The sequence below is a fragment of the Schistocerca cancellata genome, chromosome 12 (assembly GCF_023864275.1).
Source record: "Schistocerca cancellata isolate TAMUIC-IGC-003103 chromosome 12, iqSchCanc2.1, whole genome shotgun sequence".
In the NCBI taxonomy this organism is placed as follows: domain Eukaryota; kingdom Metazoa; phylum Arthropoda; class Insecta; order Orthoptera; family Acrididae; genus Schistocerca; species Schistocerca cancellata.
The window spans coordinates 9,135,958-9,152,285 of NC_064637.1; positions in this window are offsets into that span (position 1 = coordinate 9,135,958).

Here is a 16,328-nt window from a genome sequence, read left to right on the forward strand (position 1 = left end):
CTGAAACTTGACTATAGACTGGTACAGACTAATGCAGAGTCGTACAGACAGGTGCAGATAAATGCAGACTGACTAATCGGAGGTCTGTACACTCGTTATAATACCTCGCACGTTCAGGTATCACTGCGCAAGTGTGATCCACGAGGAGAAAAGGTCCTACGTTAGCAGCGATCTCATTGGCTGCGTTACATATTAATACGCGTATCGGCGGAAGCAGAATTTGGTCCGTGTCTAAGCCAGCGCCATCTCGTAGTGCGGAGACGGACGAGCGCTGCGCCTGCGCTGTTGTGCTTAGCGGGGCGCGCTCTAGTGGGAAAGTTGTGTACGCGCCGACTACGCGGAACTACTGTATGTACACAACAGGCAGTGAGGCACAAATACCGTCTCCAGTGAAACGTAGTAAAAGACAATCGTTGTGCAAGGAGCAGGTACTGAACATAATTACGCACATGGAAAATCATCCACAGCATAGTACAAAAGTAATCATCATCATCATCATCATCATCATCATTTAAGACTGATTATGCCTTTCAGCGTTCAGTCTGGAGCATAGCCCCCCCCCTTATACAGTTTCTCCATGATCCCCTATTCAGTGCTAACATTGATGCCTCTTCTGATGTTAAACCTATTACTTCAAAATCATTCTTAACCGAATCCAGGTACCTTCTCCTCGGTCTGCCCCGACTCCTCCTACCCTCTACTGCTGAATCCATGAGTCTCTTGGGTAACCTTGCTTCTCCCATGCGTGTAACATGACCCCACCATTCAAGCCTGTTCGCCCTGACTGCTACATCTATAGAGTTCATTCCCAGTTTTTCTTTGATTTCCTCATTGTGGACACTCTCCTGCCATTGTTCCCATCTGCTAGTACCTGCAATCATCCTAGCTACTTTCATATCCGTAACCTCAACCTTGTTGACAAGGTAACCTAAATCCACCCAGCTTTCGCTCCCATACAACAAAGTTGGTCGAAAGATTGAACGGTGCACAGATAACTTAGTCTTGGTACTGACTTCCTTCTTGCAGAAGAGAGTAGATCGTAGCTTAGCGCTCGCTGCATTAGCTCTGCTACACCTCGCTTGCAGTTCTTTCACTATGTTGCCATCCTGTGAGAATATGCATCCTAAGTACTTGAAACTGTCCACCTGTTCTAACTTTGTTCCTCCTATTTGGCACTCAATCCATTTATATTTCTTTCCCACTGACATTACTTTCGTTTTGGAGATGCTAATCTTCATACCATAGTCCTTACATTTCTGATCTAGCTCTGAAATATTACTTTGCAAACTTTCAATCGAATCTGCCATCACAACTAAGTCATCCGCATATGCAAGACTGCTTATTTTGTGTTCACATATCTTAATCTCACCCAGCCAGTCTATTGTTTTCAACATATGATCCATGAATAATATGAACAACAGTGGAGACAGGTTGCAGCCTTGTCTTACCCCTGAAACTACTCTGAACCATGAACTCAATTTACCGTCAACTCTAACTGCTGCCTGACTATCCATGTAAAGACATTTAATTGCTTGCAAAAGTTTGCCTCCTATTCCATAATCTTGTAGAACAGACAATAATTTCCTCCTAGGAACCCGGTCATATGCCTTTTCTAGATCTATAAAGCATAGATACAATTCCCTGTTCCACTCATAACACTTCTCCATTATTTGCCGTAAGCTAAAGATCTGGTCCTGACAACCTCTAAGAGGCCTAAACCCACACTGATTTTCATCCAATTGGTCCTCAACTAATACTCGCACTTTCCTTTCAACAATACCTGAGAAGATTTTACCCACAACGCTGATTAAAGAGATACCTCTGTAGTTGTTACAATCTTTTCTGTTTCCATGTTTAAAGATTGGTGTGACTACTGCTTTTGTCCAGTCTGATGGAACCTGTCCCGACTCCCAGGCCATTTCAACTATCCTGTGTAGCCATTTAAGACCTGACATTCCACTGTATTTGATGAGTTCCGACTTAATTTCATCCACCCCAGCCGCTTTATTGCACTGCAATCTATTGACCACTTTTTCCACTTCCTCAAATGTGATCCTATTTCCATCATCATTCCTATCCCATTCTACCTCGAAATATGAAACATTACTGATCGCATTTTCACCTACATTGAGCAACTCTTCAAAATATTCCCTCCATCTTCCCAAGGCATCCACAGGATTCACCAGCAGTTTTCCTGACCTGTCCAAAATACTTGTCATTTCCTTATTACCTCCCTTTCGAAGACTGCTAATTACACTCCAGAATGGTTTTCCAGCAGCTTGACCCATAGTCTCCAACCGGTTTCCAAAGTATTCCCACGATTTCTTCTTGGATGCTGCAATTATCTGTTTGGCTTTGTTTCTTTCTTCAACATAACTTTCTCTGTCTACCTGGGTTCTGGTATGTAGCCATTTTTGATACGCCTTCTTTCCACCAAGCTGTTTGCTTCTTCCTACTTTCACACACTACTGTTCCAAGACATTCTTTAGCCATTTCTAGTACTGTGTCCCTGTACTTTGTCCATTCCTTTTCCAATGACTGTAATTGGCTACATTCAACTAACTGGTACCTTTCTGAGATCGCTGTTATGTACTTGTGCCTGATTTCCTTATCCTGAAGTTTCTCCATTCTTATCCTCCTACATATGGACCTGACCTCCTGCACTTTCGGCCTCACAATCCCAATTTCACTGCAGATTAAATAATGATCAGTGTCATCAAAGAATCCCCTGAATATACGTGTGTCCCTCACAGCCTTCCTGAACTCCTGATCTGTAATTATATAGTCAATGACAGATCTGGTTCCCCTGCCTTCCCAAGTATACCGGTGAATGTTCTTATGTTTAAAAAAGGAGTTTGTGATTACTAAGCCCATACTGGCACAGAAATCCAAGAGTTGTTTCCCGTTCCTGTTGGCCTCCATATCCTCTCCAAATTTACCCATAACCTTTTCATATCCTTCTGTTCGATTTCCAATCCTGGCGTTAAAATCACCCATGAGCAGAACACTGTCCTTGTCCTTTACTCTAACAACTACATCACTGAGTGCCTCATAAAAACTATCCATCTTATCTTGATCTGTCCCTTCACAATGCGAATATACTGACACAATCCTAATTTTCTTGCTAGACACTGTCAAATCTATCCACATCAGTCGTTCGTTTACATACCTTATTGCAACTACGCTGGGTTCCATTTCTTTCCTGATGTAAAGCCCTACACCCCATTGTGCTATTCCTGCTTTGACTCCTGACAGGTAGACCTTGTATTCTCCCACTTCCTCTTCTTTCTCACCCCTTACCCGAATGTCATTAACAGCTAAAACGTCCAGCCCCATCTTACTTGCAGCCTCTGCCAGCTCTACCTTCTTCCCAGAGTAGCCCCCATTGATATTAATAGCTCCCCACCTCATTACCATTTGTTTGCCAAGTCGTATCTTAGGAGTCCCTGGTTTGTCAGTTAGAGGTGGGACTCCATCACCTCCAAAGGTCCGAGGCATTTTGCTCTGATTGTTGCCAGCATCATATTTAAAGTACCAGGGAAGCAGGTTGCTAGCCTTACTTGCCCCGAGTCCCATTGGGTTTTACCCCTAGCGGCTGAGGGACTAACCGGTGGATTTGGTAGTCTTTGCCGTATGAGCACAAAGGTGACCACGACTCAGAATATGTCCGAGATGCCCAGCGTTATTCCAAAGTAATTGGTATCCCGACTGTCGGGACCACTTACTTGGCCACTCATACGTTGCCCGTGGTTCATGAACTAGGACATGACTACAGGAACCCACACCATGAACCACAGTACAAAAGTAATTATGAACATATTTCGATTAAGTCCGTAGAAAAATGACCGTGTGGTACACAACAATAGCTACGGATATTCCAGAGCAGACGAGGCGCAGTTGTTACAAAAACGTGTGCTTGCGCGTTTCAAGGATGCTCGATACAATTTACATTATGTGCACGATAGTGACCTACAACATTATGAACATCAAACTGCATGCAACATATGTAAGTAGGCTGTTTAGGTTTTTATGTTGGTAACGTCACGTAGCGCTCTGTATGAAAATCACTGACTGTGCTGTCTGCAGTCTGTGGCTGGTTTGCATTCTTGGAATATTGCTATTGTAGTTTTGGGCAGTTAGATGTGAACAGCGCGTAGCGTTGCGCAGTTGGAGGTAAGCCGCCAGCAGTGGTGGATGTGGGGAGAGAGATGGCGGAATTTTGAGAGCGGAAGATCTGGACGTGTGACTATCAGAAAGAGTAAATTTGTAATATTGGTTATCATGAACTGATATATATATATAACTTTTGAACATTGTTAAGGTAAATACATTGTTTGTTCTCTATCAAAATCTTTCATTTGCTAACTATCCCTCCGCCACACACCGTCAGGTGGCTTGCGGAGTATGGATGTAGATGTAGATGTAGTAATTAGTGCCTTCAGAGTCTTTTACTTAGCTAGCAGTATTGGCGCTCACTGTATTGCAGTAGTTCGAGTAACGAAGATTTTTATGAGGTAAGTGATTCATGAAAGGTATAGGTTATTGTTAGTAAGGGCCATTCTTTTGTAGGGATTGTTGAAAATCAGATTGCATTGCATTAATTGTGTGTCAGTTTAGTGTTGATCAGAACAAGTAAAGAGAGAAATGTCAGAGTACGTTCAGTTGTGCTCAGCCGTTTGAAAATCAAATAACGTAAGAGGTTGATCAGCACAGTAATTCATTAATTTTTCTAAGAAGACATTTCACATATAATACAGTGATTTCGAGGGAAGTAGTGGATGGTTGCATAACTTCAAACATAAGACATAAGATAACGAAATTTTATACAAAGTGTGAAGTTGATGATGCACAGCTAACTGCAGAATCGGTCCGAAAACTTGTATTTGAGATAAACCGACGCTTTGGAGCTGCACACATCCGACGAAATGGTCGTGGAGAGCACGGCCGATGGTTCGCCAGGCCTCGTGCCCGTGGCGTTCTGCGTCAGTAAAGACCAGGACGTGGATCAGAGCCCTGCGTTTTTCGTCGTCTTCCCTGGAGGAGGTGGCAGATCGGCGGATCGATCCGAGGTTCGACCTCGGACGGTACACGATCGAGGACACCTGCAGCTTCGTTCAGTGCATCACAATCTGCCAGGCTGGCGAGAAGAGGCAGCGCCGCACGGTTAAGCCGTCGGCACACGGACCGTGCATCCGAACGTTGAGCGTGCCGAGTTTCTGACGTCATAGCGCGGAACAGCACGTTCGGGAGTCTTTCCGATCGTGCAGAGCAATATCTGGCACGTCAGATATTCTGAGCGTGCGTCTGAGCGTTGACCAATGAGATGGCACATCGCCACCTACGTCACAAGCACGCAGTCTCCCTTCAGTACAGAGTTGTGAGGCGCGATTTGGCATTCGTGTCAAGTCTATATGTATATATGCCGTTTCTAAGCACCAGCAAATTGAGAATTACTGGAAAACCCCTTGTTAACTGTGTTTCGTTCCAATAAAATAATGAGAAACATCATATTCGTGGAAAAATAATTATTGTAACGAGCGTATTATGAGAGTAGGCTATTTGAAGGCAGCGACACACTGAAGATCCACTCAAAACGCAATGTTCATCGTACAATTTGTTATAATTAAATTTCAATTAATAACATAATTATCTACGATTAACGTTTTTATCAAGGAGTAACACAATATTTTTAAGCAGTAGCAGCTTGTTGTTGATCTAGCGCAATGGGTAGCGTTTCTGTCCGGTAAAAAGTCTATGTTGAGGCGGTGATTCGCGTCTTTACACTGCCACATTTTTTTGCCTAACATTCGCGTTTTTATTTAGTTCCGATACTTTATTATTAGTTTAATATAAATATATACTATAATATTTGATGTTATGTAAATATAAGTTCACCTTTTTTTTGAGGGGGTGACTTTGTTCGATTGGCTCAATTACAGGACAGCTCGCGCTACTTGTATAAAGATATTTTGCTCGTTTTTCTTTTACGCTTCGTAATTCCAATGTTGCAAAGATTCTGCTACTGGGTAGGAACAGTGATCGAGTAAGACTGACCTCGGAGTTTTACTAAAATGTGGGAATGATGAAATAATGTTTATCTTATGCGGAGAATTATTCCAAATTTGTACCGCACTGTTTGTAATGGAACTTTTGTATGCGTGTGTCCTTATTGATTGGACACGGTACTTTATTTTCGTGGACGATGGGGGAAATGTGCGTTTTAATAGAGCTAACGTGGGAATTTTAAGCGCGCCCGTTGAGTAAACAGTGTGATTTACGAACTAGAAACATCCTTCAAACTGCCGCTGGAGTGCGTTGCGATCGCGTATATCACGTCGGGGCCCACATGCCGTATGCACAAGTCGCATCGTTCCTGAGCCTTCAGCTGCACGTTGAACGTGGCACGATCAACGTTAACGTTCGACAGCACGGTCCGCGTGCCGACGGCTTTACTAAGAATGGCGAACTAATAACCTTGCACTTGTATCACTCCATGCCTCGACTTCCTTACAGTAACTCATCAATGATTTTACAGACGGTCGGCTCTGCTCAGGAGAGCCACCGAGATAAGGTGGAGTCAAAGGCGTCGCGACGGCGACAGACTGGGCAGGTCAGGTGGGCGACGTCGAATTCCGAGACTGTGCCACACACGCTGTCGGGAGAGAGTGGTGCCACAGGTGTGTGCTTCACGGTCTGAAAAGGCCTCGCCTGACGAGTGCCGTCAGCGAGGGGGCAGGTAGCTCCTCCTCTATACACTGTCGCACAGACGACAAAATGGTAGATATCGAAATAGACGACACAGGGATAGAGAAACAATTAAAACCGCTCAAAAGAGGAAAGGCCGCTGCACCTGATGGGGTACCAGTTCGATTTTACACAGAGCACGCGAAGGAACTTGACCCCCTTCTTGCAGCAGTGTACCGTAGGTCTCTAGGTGTACCGTAGGTCTCTAGAAGATCGTAGCATTCCAAAGGATTGGAAAAGGGCACAGGTCATCCCCGTTTTCAAGAAGGGACGTCGACCACATTTGGAGAACTATAGACCTATATCTCTAACGTCGATCAGTTGTAGAATTTTGGAACACGTATTATGTTCGAGTATAATGACTTTTCTGCAGACTAGGAATCTACTCTGTAGGAATCAGCATGGGTTTCGAAAAAGACGATCGTGTGAAACACAGCTCGGGCTATTCGTCCACGAGACTCAGAGGGCCATAGACACGGGTTCACAGGTAGATGCCGTGTTTCTTGACTTCCGCAAGGCGTTCGATACAGTTCCCCACAGTCGTTTAATGAACAAAGTAAGAGCATATGGACTATCAGACCAATTGTGTGACTGGATTGAGGAGTTCCTAGATAACAGGACACAGCATGTCATTCTCAATGGAGAGAAGTCTTCCGAAGTAAGAGTGATTTCAGGTGTGCCGCAGGGGAGTGTCATAGGACCGTTGCTATTCACAATATACATAAATCACCTTGTGGATGACATCGGAAGTTCACTGAGGCTTTTTGCGGATGATGCTGTGGTATATCGAGAGGTTGTATCAATGGAAAATTGTACTGAAATGCAGGAGGATCTGCAGCGAATTGACCCACGGTGCAGGGAATGGCAATTGAATCTCACTGTAGACAAGTGTAATGTGCTGCGAATACATAGAACGAAAGATCGCTTATCATTTAGCTACAAAATAGCAGGTCAGCAACTGGAAGCAGTTAATTCCATAAATTATCTGGGAGTACGCATTAGGAGTGATTTAAAATGGAATGATCATATAATGTTGATTGTCGGTAAAGCAGATGCCAGACTGAGATTCATTGGAAGAATCCTAAGGAAATGCAAACCGAAAACAAAGGAAGTAGGTTACAGTACGCTTGTTCGCCCACTGCTTGAATACTGCTCAGCAGTGTGGGATCCGTACCAGATAGGGTTGATACAAGACAGAGAGAAGATCCAACGGAGAGCAGCGCGCTTCGTTACAGGATCATTTAGTAATCGCGAAAGCGTTACGGAGATGATAGATAAACTCCAGTGGAAGACTCTGCAGGAGAGACGCTCAGTAGCTCGGTACGGGCTTTTGTCGAAGTTTCGAGAACATACCTTCAGCGAAGAGTCAAGCAGTATATTGCTCCGTCCTACGTATGTCTCGCGAAGAGACCATGAGTATAAAATCAGAGAGATTAGAGCCCACACAGAGGCATACCGACAATCCTTCTTTCCACGAACAATACGAGACTGGAATAGAAGGGAGAGTCGATAGAGCTACTGAAGGTACCCCCCGCCACACAGCGTCAGGTGGCTTGCGGAGTACGGATGTAGATGTAGATGTAGATGTAGATGAGGCACAATTGGTGTACGCGGCCTGACGAGTGAGCAGTGCAGAACGCGTCGCCCGGTCCGGTTCCGCAGAGCTGCGCCCAGTTGCCGGCAGCCGCTGATGGAGTCCAGGGGGAGTCGGTCGGCGGGGCCACGTGTCGAGTCCCCGTCGAGCAACTGGAAAGCGGCGTGGCCTCCTCGGCAAAGAATGTGCGGTGTTGGTGATGGCGGCCGCATCCAGGCAGGGCGGGGGCACGCCTCGTGCAGTGGGGAGCGGACCGAGCACGGTGCTCGCAGCCCCAACCACACGCCGCTGTTAGGCACTAGCGAGGGGCTGCGTCCCTTACTTCGATTGCAGATAATTCATTAAGGTCAGTCCAACACATTTATTTCAAATAACATAAATCAAGTTACACTTGAATCTGTGTGACATCAAAGAGGGGGAAAAAAATATTTCAATATCATATCATTTAGTGCGTGAAGCGCGAGTTAAGCCAATAACCAGGTAAACTAATCAATTCAGCGTAATTCAAAAGAAAGGAAAAACAAAATTGAATGAATACACCCCACTGACAAATATTCAAAAAACCGTACAATACTATTCAAAAGAATACACTGAAGTGGGGAGCAGTCATTCACCCGGCAGAACACTTCAAAATGAGTTCAATAACACAGCTGCGTGCCCCAGAAAACGGCAAGACATTGAATACACTTCATTTGACGAATAACAAATACTCGTTAACATTATGCCACTCCTGTTTGAACTGCAGTGTCCCAAAGAAACAGGCGGTTATTCTGAAAGAACAATTTTTTTTTTAATATGTTTCAATTACAGCATTTAGGAATTCCAAAAGATGGCCAATCAAACACCCCACCACCCCCCCCCCCGTCCCTTTTCAGTTGAGGCACAAATCTTTCCCCTTTCTAGGCGGAGGCTGAGCCAGAAACACAGAACGCCACAAAACCAGGTTTAGCTGTGAAATCTTACAGGACACCCGGAAGCAGTAACAGACAAGGGGTCGGCACTCACAAATAACACAGGCTAAGAGTCAGGCTGGGAGCACATCCTACGAGAAGTTGTCCACACTACGCTCACCACAAACTGCAGACATTCCGGCCGAACATAATCTTGCGGTGGCTGCCAGAAGGACGAAGCAACCGACAGGCCCACGCCGTGCTTCTCACACGGCCACCTCAGTTTGTACAAACACCAACTCCTGACTCCCCTCCCACTGCGGGGCTCGGCACAGTTTATACGAAATGCCTTCCAGGCAACCAGTTAAACCGCCGCAGGAGTTTCCCGATTAGCAAACAGCCCCAGCGTGACAGACGTCACACGTGGGCTCACGCCCGAGCCACGACTCCGCCAGCCTCACCGGCCGCCCCAAACCGACCGCCTCTCGCCGCCCCGCGCGCCACAGCCGGAAACGCAAAGATGCTCGTGCCCGGGGACGCGCCAAAGATAACAAGCCGGTCGCTGATGATCGACCGGCGGTCTGGCTCAGGGAGGTACAGGACAGCCTCTGCAGGGAGCCCACTGCGGAGGAGGACGGCGACGCCAGGAGGTGTAGCTGATGGCCAGTGGGAAATCGGGACGAATACCTCCTGTAGAAGTGCAGTATCGACAGGCGCAGAGTAGACGGGGCCAGTCTGTGGGGGGGGCTCAGATGTTGGCAAGACACGGTACTGCTGATTACAGTGTCTTTCAGCCGATGCAGGTGTAGATGCCCCGGCTACTGGCGGGGCGCTCCCGCTCGGACGTGCCAGGATGCTGGCGGTCGTATACTGTCGGGGTGGGGGCAGTGGGCGCTGCGACAGGGAGTGCAGTCCTCTCGCACCGGCAACACAGGGTCACGTGTTCTGGATTGAGAGAGCACCCGACACAGGAGGGCCGCCACGTGCCACGTGACACAATACGGAAGGTCGTCATCCCACGAGGCCATCTCGAGGAAGGCGTCAGCATTTCTTGTGCTTCCTCGGTGATCACTGTTTCCTCGTGTGTCGTTCCGAATCTGAATGTGGTCGGCTATCATCCGACTACAGAAAGGCAGAAGACGTCCACAGTTCGAGCCAGCACCGACTCAGAGGAAGGCCTCGGCGCTTGTCGGTGACGTCACGGCAGCTAGGCACGGCGAACGCCAGGTCTGTTGCAGTCATACTCATAATGGTGGTGCCTCCCTCTCTGACACACGAAAATGTGAAACTATCGGCGGTAGTTGACCGACACACATTGCTCTGAGAGATTTCTTCAATCAATTAATTGAGGAATTCATTACACTTCTTAACAAATAGTGAACTCCTGAACTTAAGGATTGACATACAAAAACAACTTCATGGTCCAGCAGCAACAGAATTCGTGCTTCTTTACCTTATTTGTAAGTCTGAGGAAGTTACGTTTTTACTGGGTTGGTTTTAAAAGAAACTGAACATATTGGTGCTCTTCTTTAGGTATCTCGGTTGACTATGGGGTGAGGAGCACTGAACGTCAATGAAATATCTTGCGATTGTACACGTTGGGGAAGGGGGTGGGGGAGAGAAGAAGAGGCAAAAGACAAATACTTGTTTTATCAAATAAAATTTTTTATCTAACAATGTTTCTCCTTTCAGTTGCAAGAGGGGAATATTTATCTTTTCTAATGTGCATGTTTAAAAAAGTTTAAGCTCAGCATTATTTTCCATGTATCAAGCTATTTTGTTTCCCGTTTAGAATTCCTTTCGTTGAAAACGACTGTAATCTAATGACTGGAAATGTGAACTAATTTACGTGTGTAAATGTCCAACTGTTGCCAGTGACGATGTCGAACGAAAATAAAGAAATAAAAGAAACGAGTTAATTGTAAGGGGGTTGGGGTAAGTATCGATAACAAAATGGATCAAGTAAATTTAGTCACTTGAATGTAAAGTTTCCGAAGCTTGTAATGGGGAAAAGCATCTTCTCATATTGATCTATGTCTGTTTCGACAGAATTCAGTAATACGGAGCTATGATCTTGATTTGTAGCTTTACGATAGTAAGAAAATCTTTTATCTAAATAAAACTGCAGAATCCAAAACAATACCAAACATTTTGTCCAAAAATAAGAGATTTACAGTGATAAGCACGGCCAGGCGTTTCTGCCTGCAACAGACGTGGCGTTCGCCGTGCCTAGCTGACGTGACGTCACCAACAGGCGCCGAGGCCTTCCTCTGAGTCGAACACGCTGCTTCGTCCATCACGTTCCCGAGTTTGGACAGTCCCGGTGATGCCAGGCTGGTCTCGTCGGCGTGTTGTGTTGTGGTGTGGTGGGTGGCGTCGACGAGGCTTCGGGCGTATCCTGGAGTGGTGTGGCACGGTTCTGTGCTACTGTCGCACAGGTGGCGCGCACTTCAGCCAGCCGTGTCCGTATCAAACGTCGGCAGAAACATTCCGACCTGGCGCGCACACCGCCAATCCTCAAGCACGGTGGAACGTGTTTCGTCACCTCAATTACGATCTCCTGGACGCCATTTAACAGGGGGTAGGTCGTATGCACTACTGGCCATTGAAACTGCTACGCCAAGAAGAAGTGCAGATGACAAACGGGTATTCACTGGACAAATGTATTATACTAGAACTGATATGTGATTACATTCTGATGCATAGATCCTGAGAAATCAGTACCCAGAACAACCACCTATGGCAGTAATAACGGCCTTTGATACGCCTGGGCATCGAGTCAAACAGAGCTTGGATGGCGTGTACAGGTACAGCTGCCCATGCAGCTTCAACACGATACCACAGTTCATTAAGAGTAGTGACTGGCGTATTGTGACGAGCCAGTTGCTCGGCCACCATTCACCAGACGTTTTCAATTGGTGAGAGATCTAAAGAATGTGCTGGCCAGGGCAACAGCCGAACATTTTCTGTATCCAGAAACGCCAGTACAGGACCTGCAACATGCGGTGGTGCATTATCCTGCTGAAATGTAGGGGTTCGCAGGGACCGAATGAAGGGTAGAGTCATGGGTCGTAACACATCTGAAATGTAACGTCCACTGTTCATAGTGCAGTCAGTGCGAACAAGAGGTGACGGAGACGTGTAGCCAATGGCACCCCATACCATCACGCCGGGTGATACGCCAGTATGGCGATGACGAATACACGCTTCCAATGTGCATTCACCGCATTGTCGCCAAACACGGATGAGACCATCACGATGCTGTACACAGAACTTGGATTCATCCGAAAAAATGACGTTTTGCAATTCGTGCACCCAGGTTCATCGTTGAGTACACCATCGCAGGCGCTCCTGTCTGTGATGCAGCGTCAAGGGTATGTCCCCATCTGTTGACTCAGGAATCGAGACGTGGCTACACGATCCGTTACAGCCGCGCGGATAAGATGCCTGTCATCTCGACTGATAGTGATACGAGGCCGTTGGGATCCAGCACGGCGTTCCCTATTACCCTCCTTAACCCACCGATTCGATATTCTGCTAACAGTCATTGGATGTCGACCAACGCGAGCAGCAATGTGGCGATACGATAAACCGCAATCGCGATACGCTACAATATGACCTTTATCAAAGTCGTAAAGGTAATGGTACGCATTTCTCCTCCTTACACCAGGCATCACAACAACGTTTCACCAGGCAACGCCGGTCAACTGCTGCTTGTGTATGAAAAATCGGTTGTAAACTTACCTCGTGTCAGCACGTTGTAGATGTCGCCACCGGCGAATGCACTGAAAAGCTAATCTTTTGCATATCGCAGCATCTTCTTCCTGTCGATTAAAGTTCGCGTCTGTAGCGCGTCATCTTTGTAGTGTAGCAATTTTAATGGCCAGTAGTGTATGTTTGCCACTTCTCCGCGAGATGACCCGATACGTTGCCATACGGTTGGAAAGCGGCAGTGACCACTTCGTGAGGTACTCTGAATGGCAGCTCAAACACTGCAGCCTCACGTCCCACACTCACCGCAGCTACGCCTCCATCAGTGTGTTTAAATTTTGCTCCAGCGTCACGTCATTGTACAAGTTCAACGTAAAGCGCCTAAGTCGACGTCTTGACGTGTACAGGACTTCCCGCGATGGAAAAGTTTATTACGGTCACGTCCAGGGGGATCAAACGCAGATCCTCTCGTATGAAGTGTTCAGGTTCAGAGGCTCTCGGTCGCGGATGTTCGGCCTCGATCGTCACCCGTCGATAAGGGTGGGGCACGAGGTACGCCAGTTATCAGGGGACTACAAACAGACCTACCGCGACGCGGAAGTGAACAGCTCCTAGAGGGGAGCGGGGGCGGGCGCGTGGAGGTAGCTCCGCACGCTGCCGCGGCTTACAAGGGGGGGAGGGGGGGGGGGGCACGACATTTGGAACGCGGATTTACTACAAACTTCAGACACTCGTAACACTCCACGAGGACAACGAAATGTGTGAGCAGTAGCGCGTGCTTCTCAAGCGTTATCGAGAAAATCGCAAGATAATTTCGGTCGTCGAATATATATCTGTTCGTGGCCATTTTAACCGTGAAACGGCTGCAGCCGAGTGGTGCCCGGCTCGGTAGCTCAGCGTGTTCGGTCAGAGCCAGAGCTTCCCTTTATAATAAAATAGATGAACGAACAAACTGAACCGGTGCCATCGGAGGTCCGCCCTGAACAAATTCAGGGAACAATAGAGAACAATTTTTTTTATTTATTTGGCTTTCAAGCCGCTGGATCGCTGGATCGAGTTCCGTTCGTCAGTTTTTTTTTTTAAATTTTCAATACAGTCATTTTCTTTACTATTTATATTACAATTGATATAATGGGAAAAATACGTGTAATCGGATGTACTTTTATTAAATTTACAGTGTTATTTGGCAGTCTACTAAATTTTATTGTTGTATACATAGTTCCGCGTAGTCAGCACATAGACAGCTTTCCCACTAGAGCGCGCCCCGCTAAGCACAGCAGCGCAGGCGCAGCGCTCGTCCGTCTCCGCACTACGAGATGGCGCTGCCTTAGAGACGGACCAAATTCTGCTTCCGCCAATACGCGTATTAATATGTAATGCAGCCGATGAGATTGCTGCTAACGTAGGACCTTTTCTCCTCGCGGATCACACTTGCGCAGTGATATCTGAATGCGCCAGGTAATACAGTGAGTGTACAGACCTCCGATTATTCAGTCTGCATTAGTCTGTACGACTCCGCATTTGTCTGTAGCAGTCTATAGTCAAGTTTCAGTCTGCGCCTAATAAGATTATTATATTTCTGTACATAGCCGTGAAGAGAAATGTGTAGACACTTTGTCAAGTATCAGAGATATGTGAGAATAAGATTAACGTACCAATACCAAAGGAACTTAAGATTGTCAATTGTAAATAGCATCCAGAATCAAGTTAAGTAATGTTTATGCTTGTTATTATTTTAATAAATGTGTGTGAAAATTAATCAAGATCTGTTTAAAGTTGGTCACCGTCAATCTGCTAAATAATCTGATGGTGTGTGTACCGAAGGTCTTACAGTACGCACACCACATTTATTATCACAAATAATATGATATTCGTAACTATCGACTAGTAAGCGACCAAACGCATAAAGTGATACTGAAATTGTATGCTTGTCCGTGTCTTCAAAACTGTTCGTATTTAATCGAAAGAACGACAAAGTGTTTCTCTGCAGACGCTATTAAAATACTCTTATTGCTGCATAACCAATTATCAGCACCGATTTTAAGGAAATACTGCGTTATGCATGGTTTGCTTCCGAACTATCGTCCGAAAGACAAGTTTTTGAAAATGTTAACGAGGTTTGTTTTTCCACAGAAAACGTCAAAAGACCTTGCTTATGAGGAAACATACCATTTATTCAACGCAGCTGGTGTCTTTTAACTTTGTGTTTTCCATGTTTTTACGAAAAATACCATCCTGCAACTTGTACAGCTAATCATCGCTTTCGACATTACGAGCACATCTTTCGAAAGCCGTCTGTGCCGGTCAAAACTTGGAGGTAACAAGTCGTTTCGGGCTCCTTCCAGGTATAAGGGATTTCTCAAATCACGGACAAGCATACATTTTCAGTATCACTTTATGCGTTTGGTCGTTTAGTAGTAGATACTTACGAATATTACATTATTTGTGATAATAAAAATTAATAGACTGCCAAATAACATTGTAAATTTAATAAAATTTCATCCCATTACACGTATTTTTCTCCATTACATCAATTTTAATATAAATAATAAAGAAAAAGACTGTGTTGAAAATAAAAAATTGACGAACGGAACTCGATCCAGCGCTCCAGAGGCTTGAACCGCCGAACACTTTTCCTAAAAAAAAAAAAAAAAAAAAGACAAGGGAAAAAAACAAACTATTTTGTTCCATATTGTTCAGGGCGGATGCCCGATGACACCGGTTCAGGTTGTTCGATGATCCATTCGCTCATTTTTTTATTATTATAAAGGATAACTAACGCTCTGACCGAACGCGCTTTTTTGTTCGTTTTCGTTCGTTGCATCTGCTCGGGGCGGACGTCGTAAGACATCCGTTTTAAGTTCGTCGTTGATCGATTAACTCAGTTTTTTATTACAGAGGAAGCTGACGCCCTGACGGAACACGCTGAGCTACCGTGCCGGCACCACTCGGCTGCAGCCGCTTCACGGTTAAAATGGCCACGCACAGATATATATTATTCGACGACCGAAACTGTGTTGCGATTTTCTCAATAACGCTTGAGAAGTACGCGGTACTGCTTACACACTTTGTTGTCTTCATGAAGTACTACGAGTGTACCAAGTTTGCGGTAAATCCGCCTTCCAAACGTCGTGGGCTCCCCTTGTTAGAGCCGACTGACAACGGCTGCTTGTACGTACAGGGGATGGGCAAAGTAACGTGAACAGTGGTAGCAACGGGACGGTTGTGTCTGACGGTCAACAACGCAGGCAAGGCACGTGTCGCGCTGAACTGTGCGTGTTCAGTACGGACCGGGCGCAAGTGCAGGTTGTTTACGAGTAGTGCACACTTTGTATTTGCATTCAGAGGCCGAGGTCGACGTGGAGTGCCAGAGTTACAGAAAGGACAGG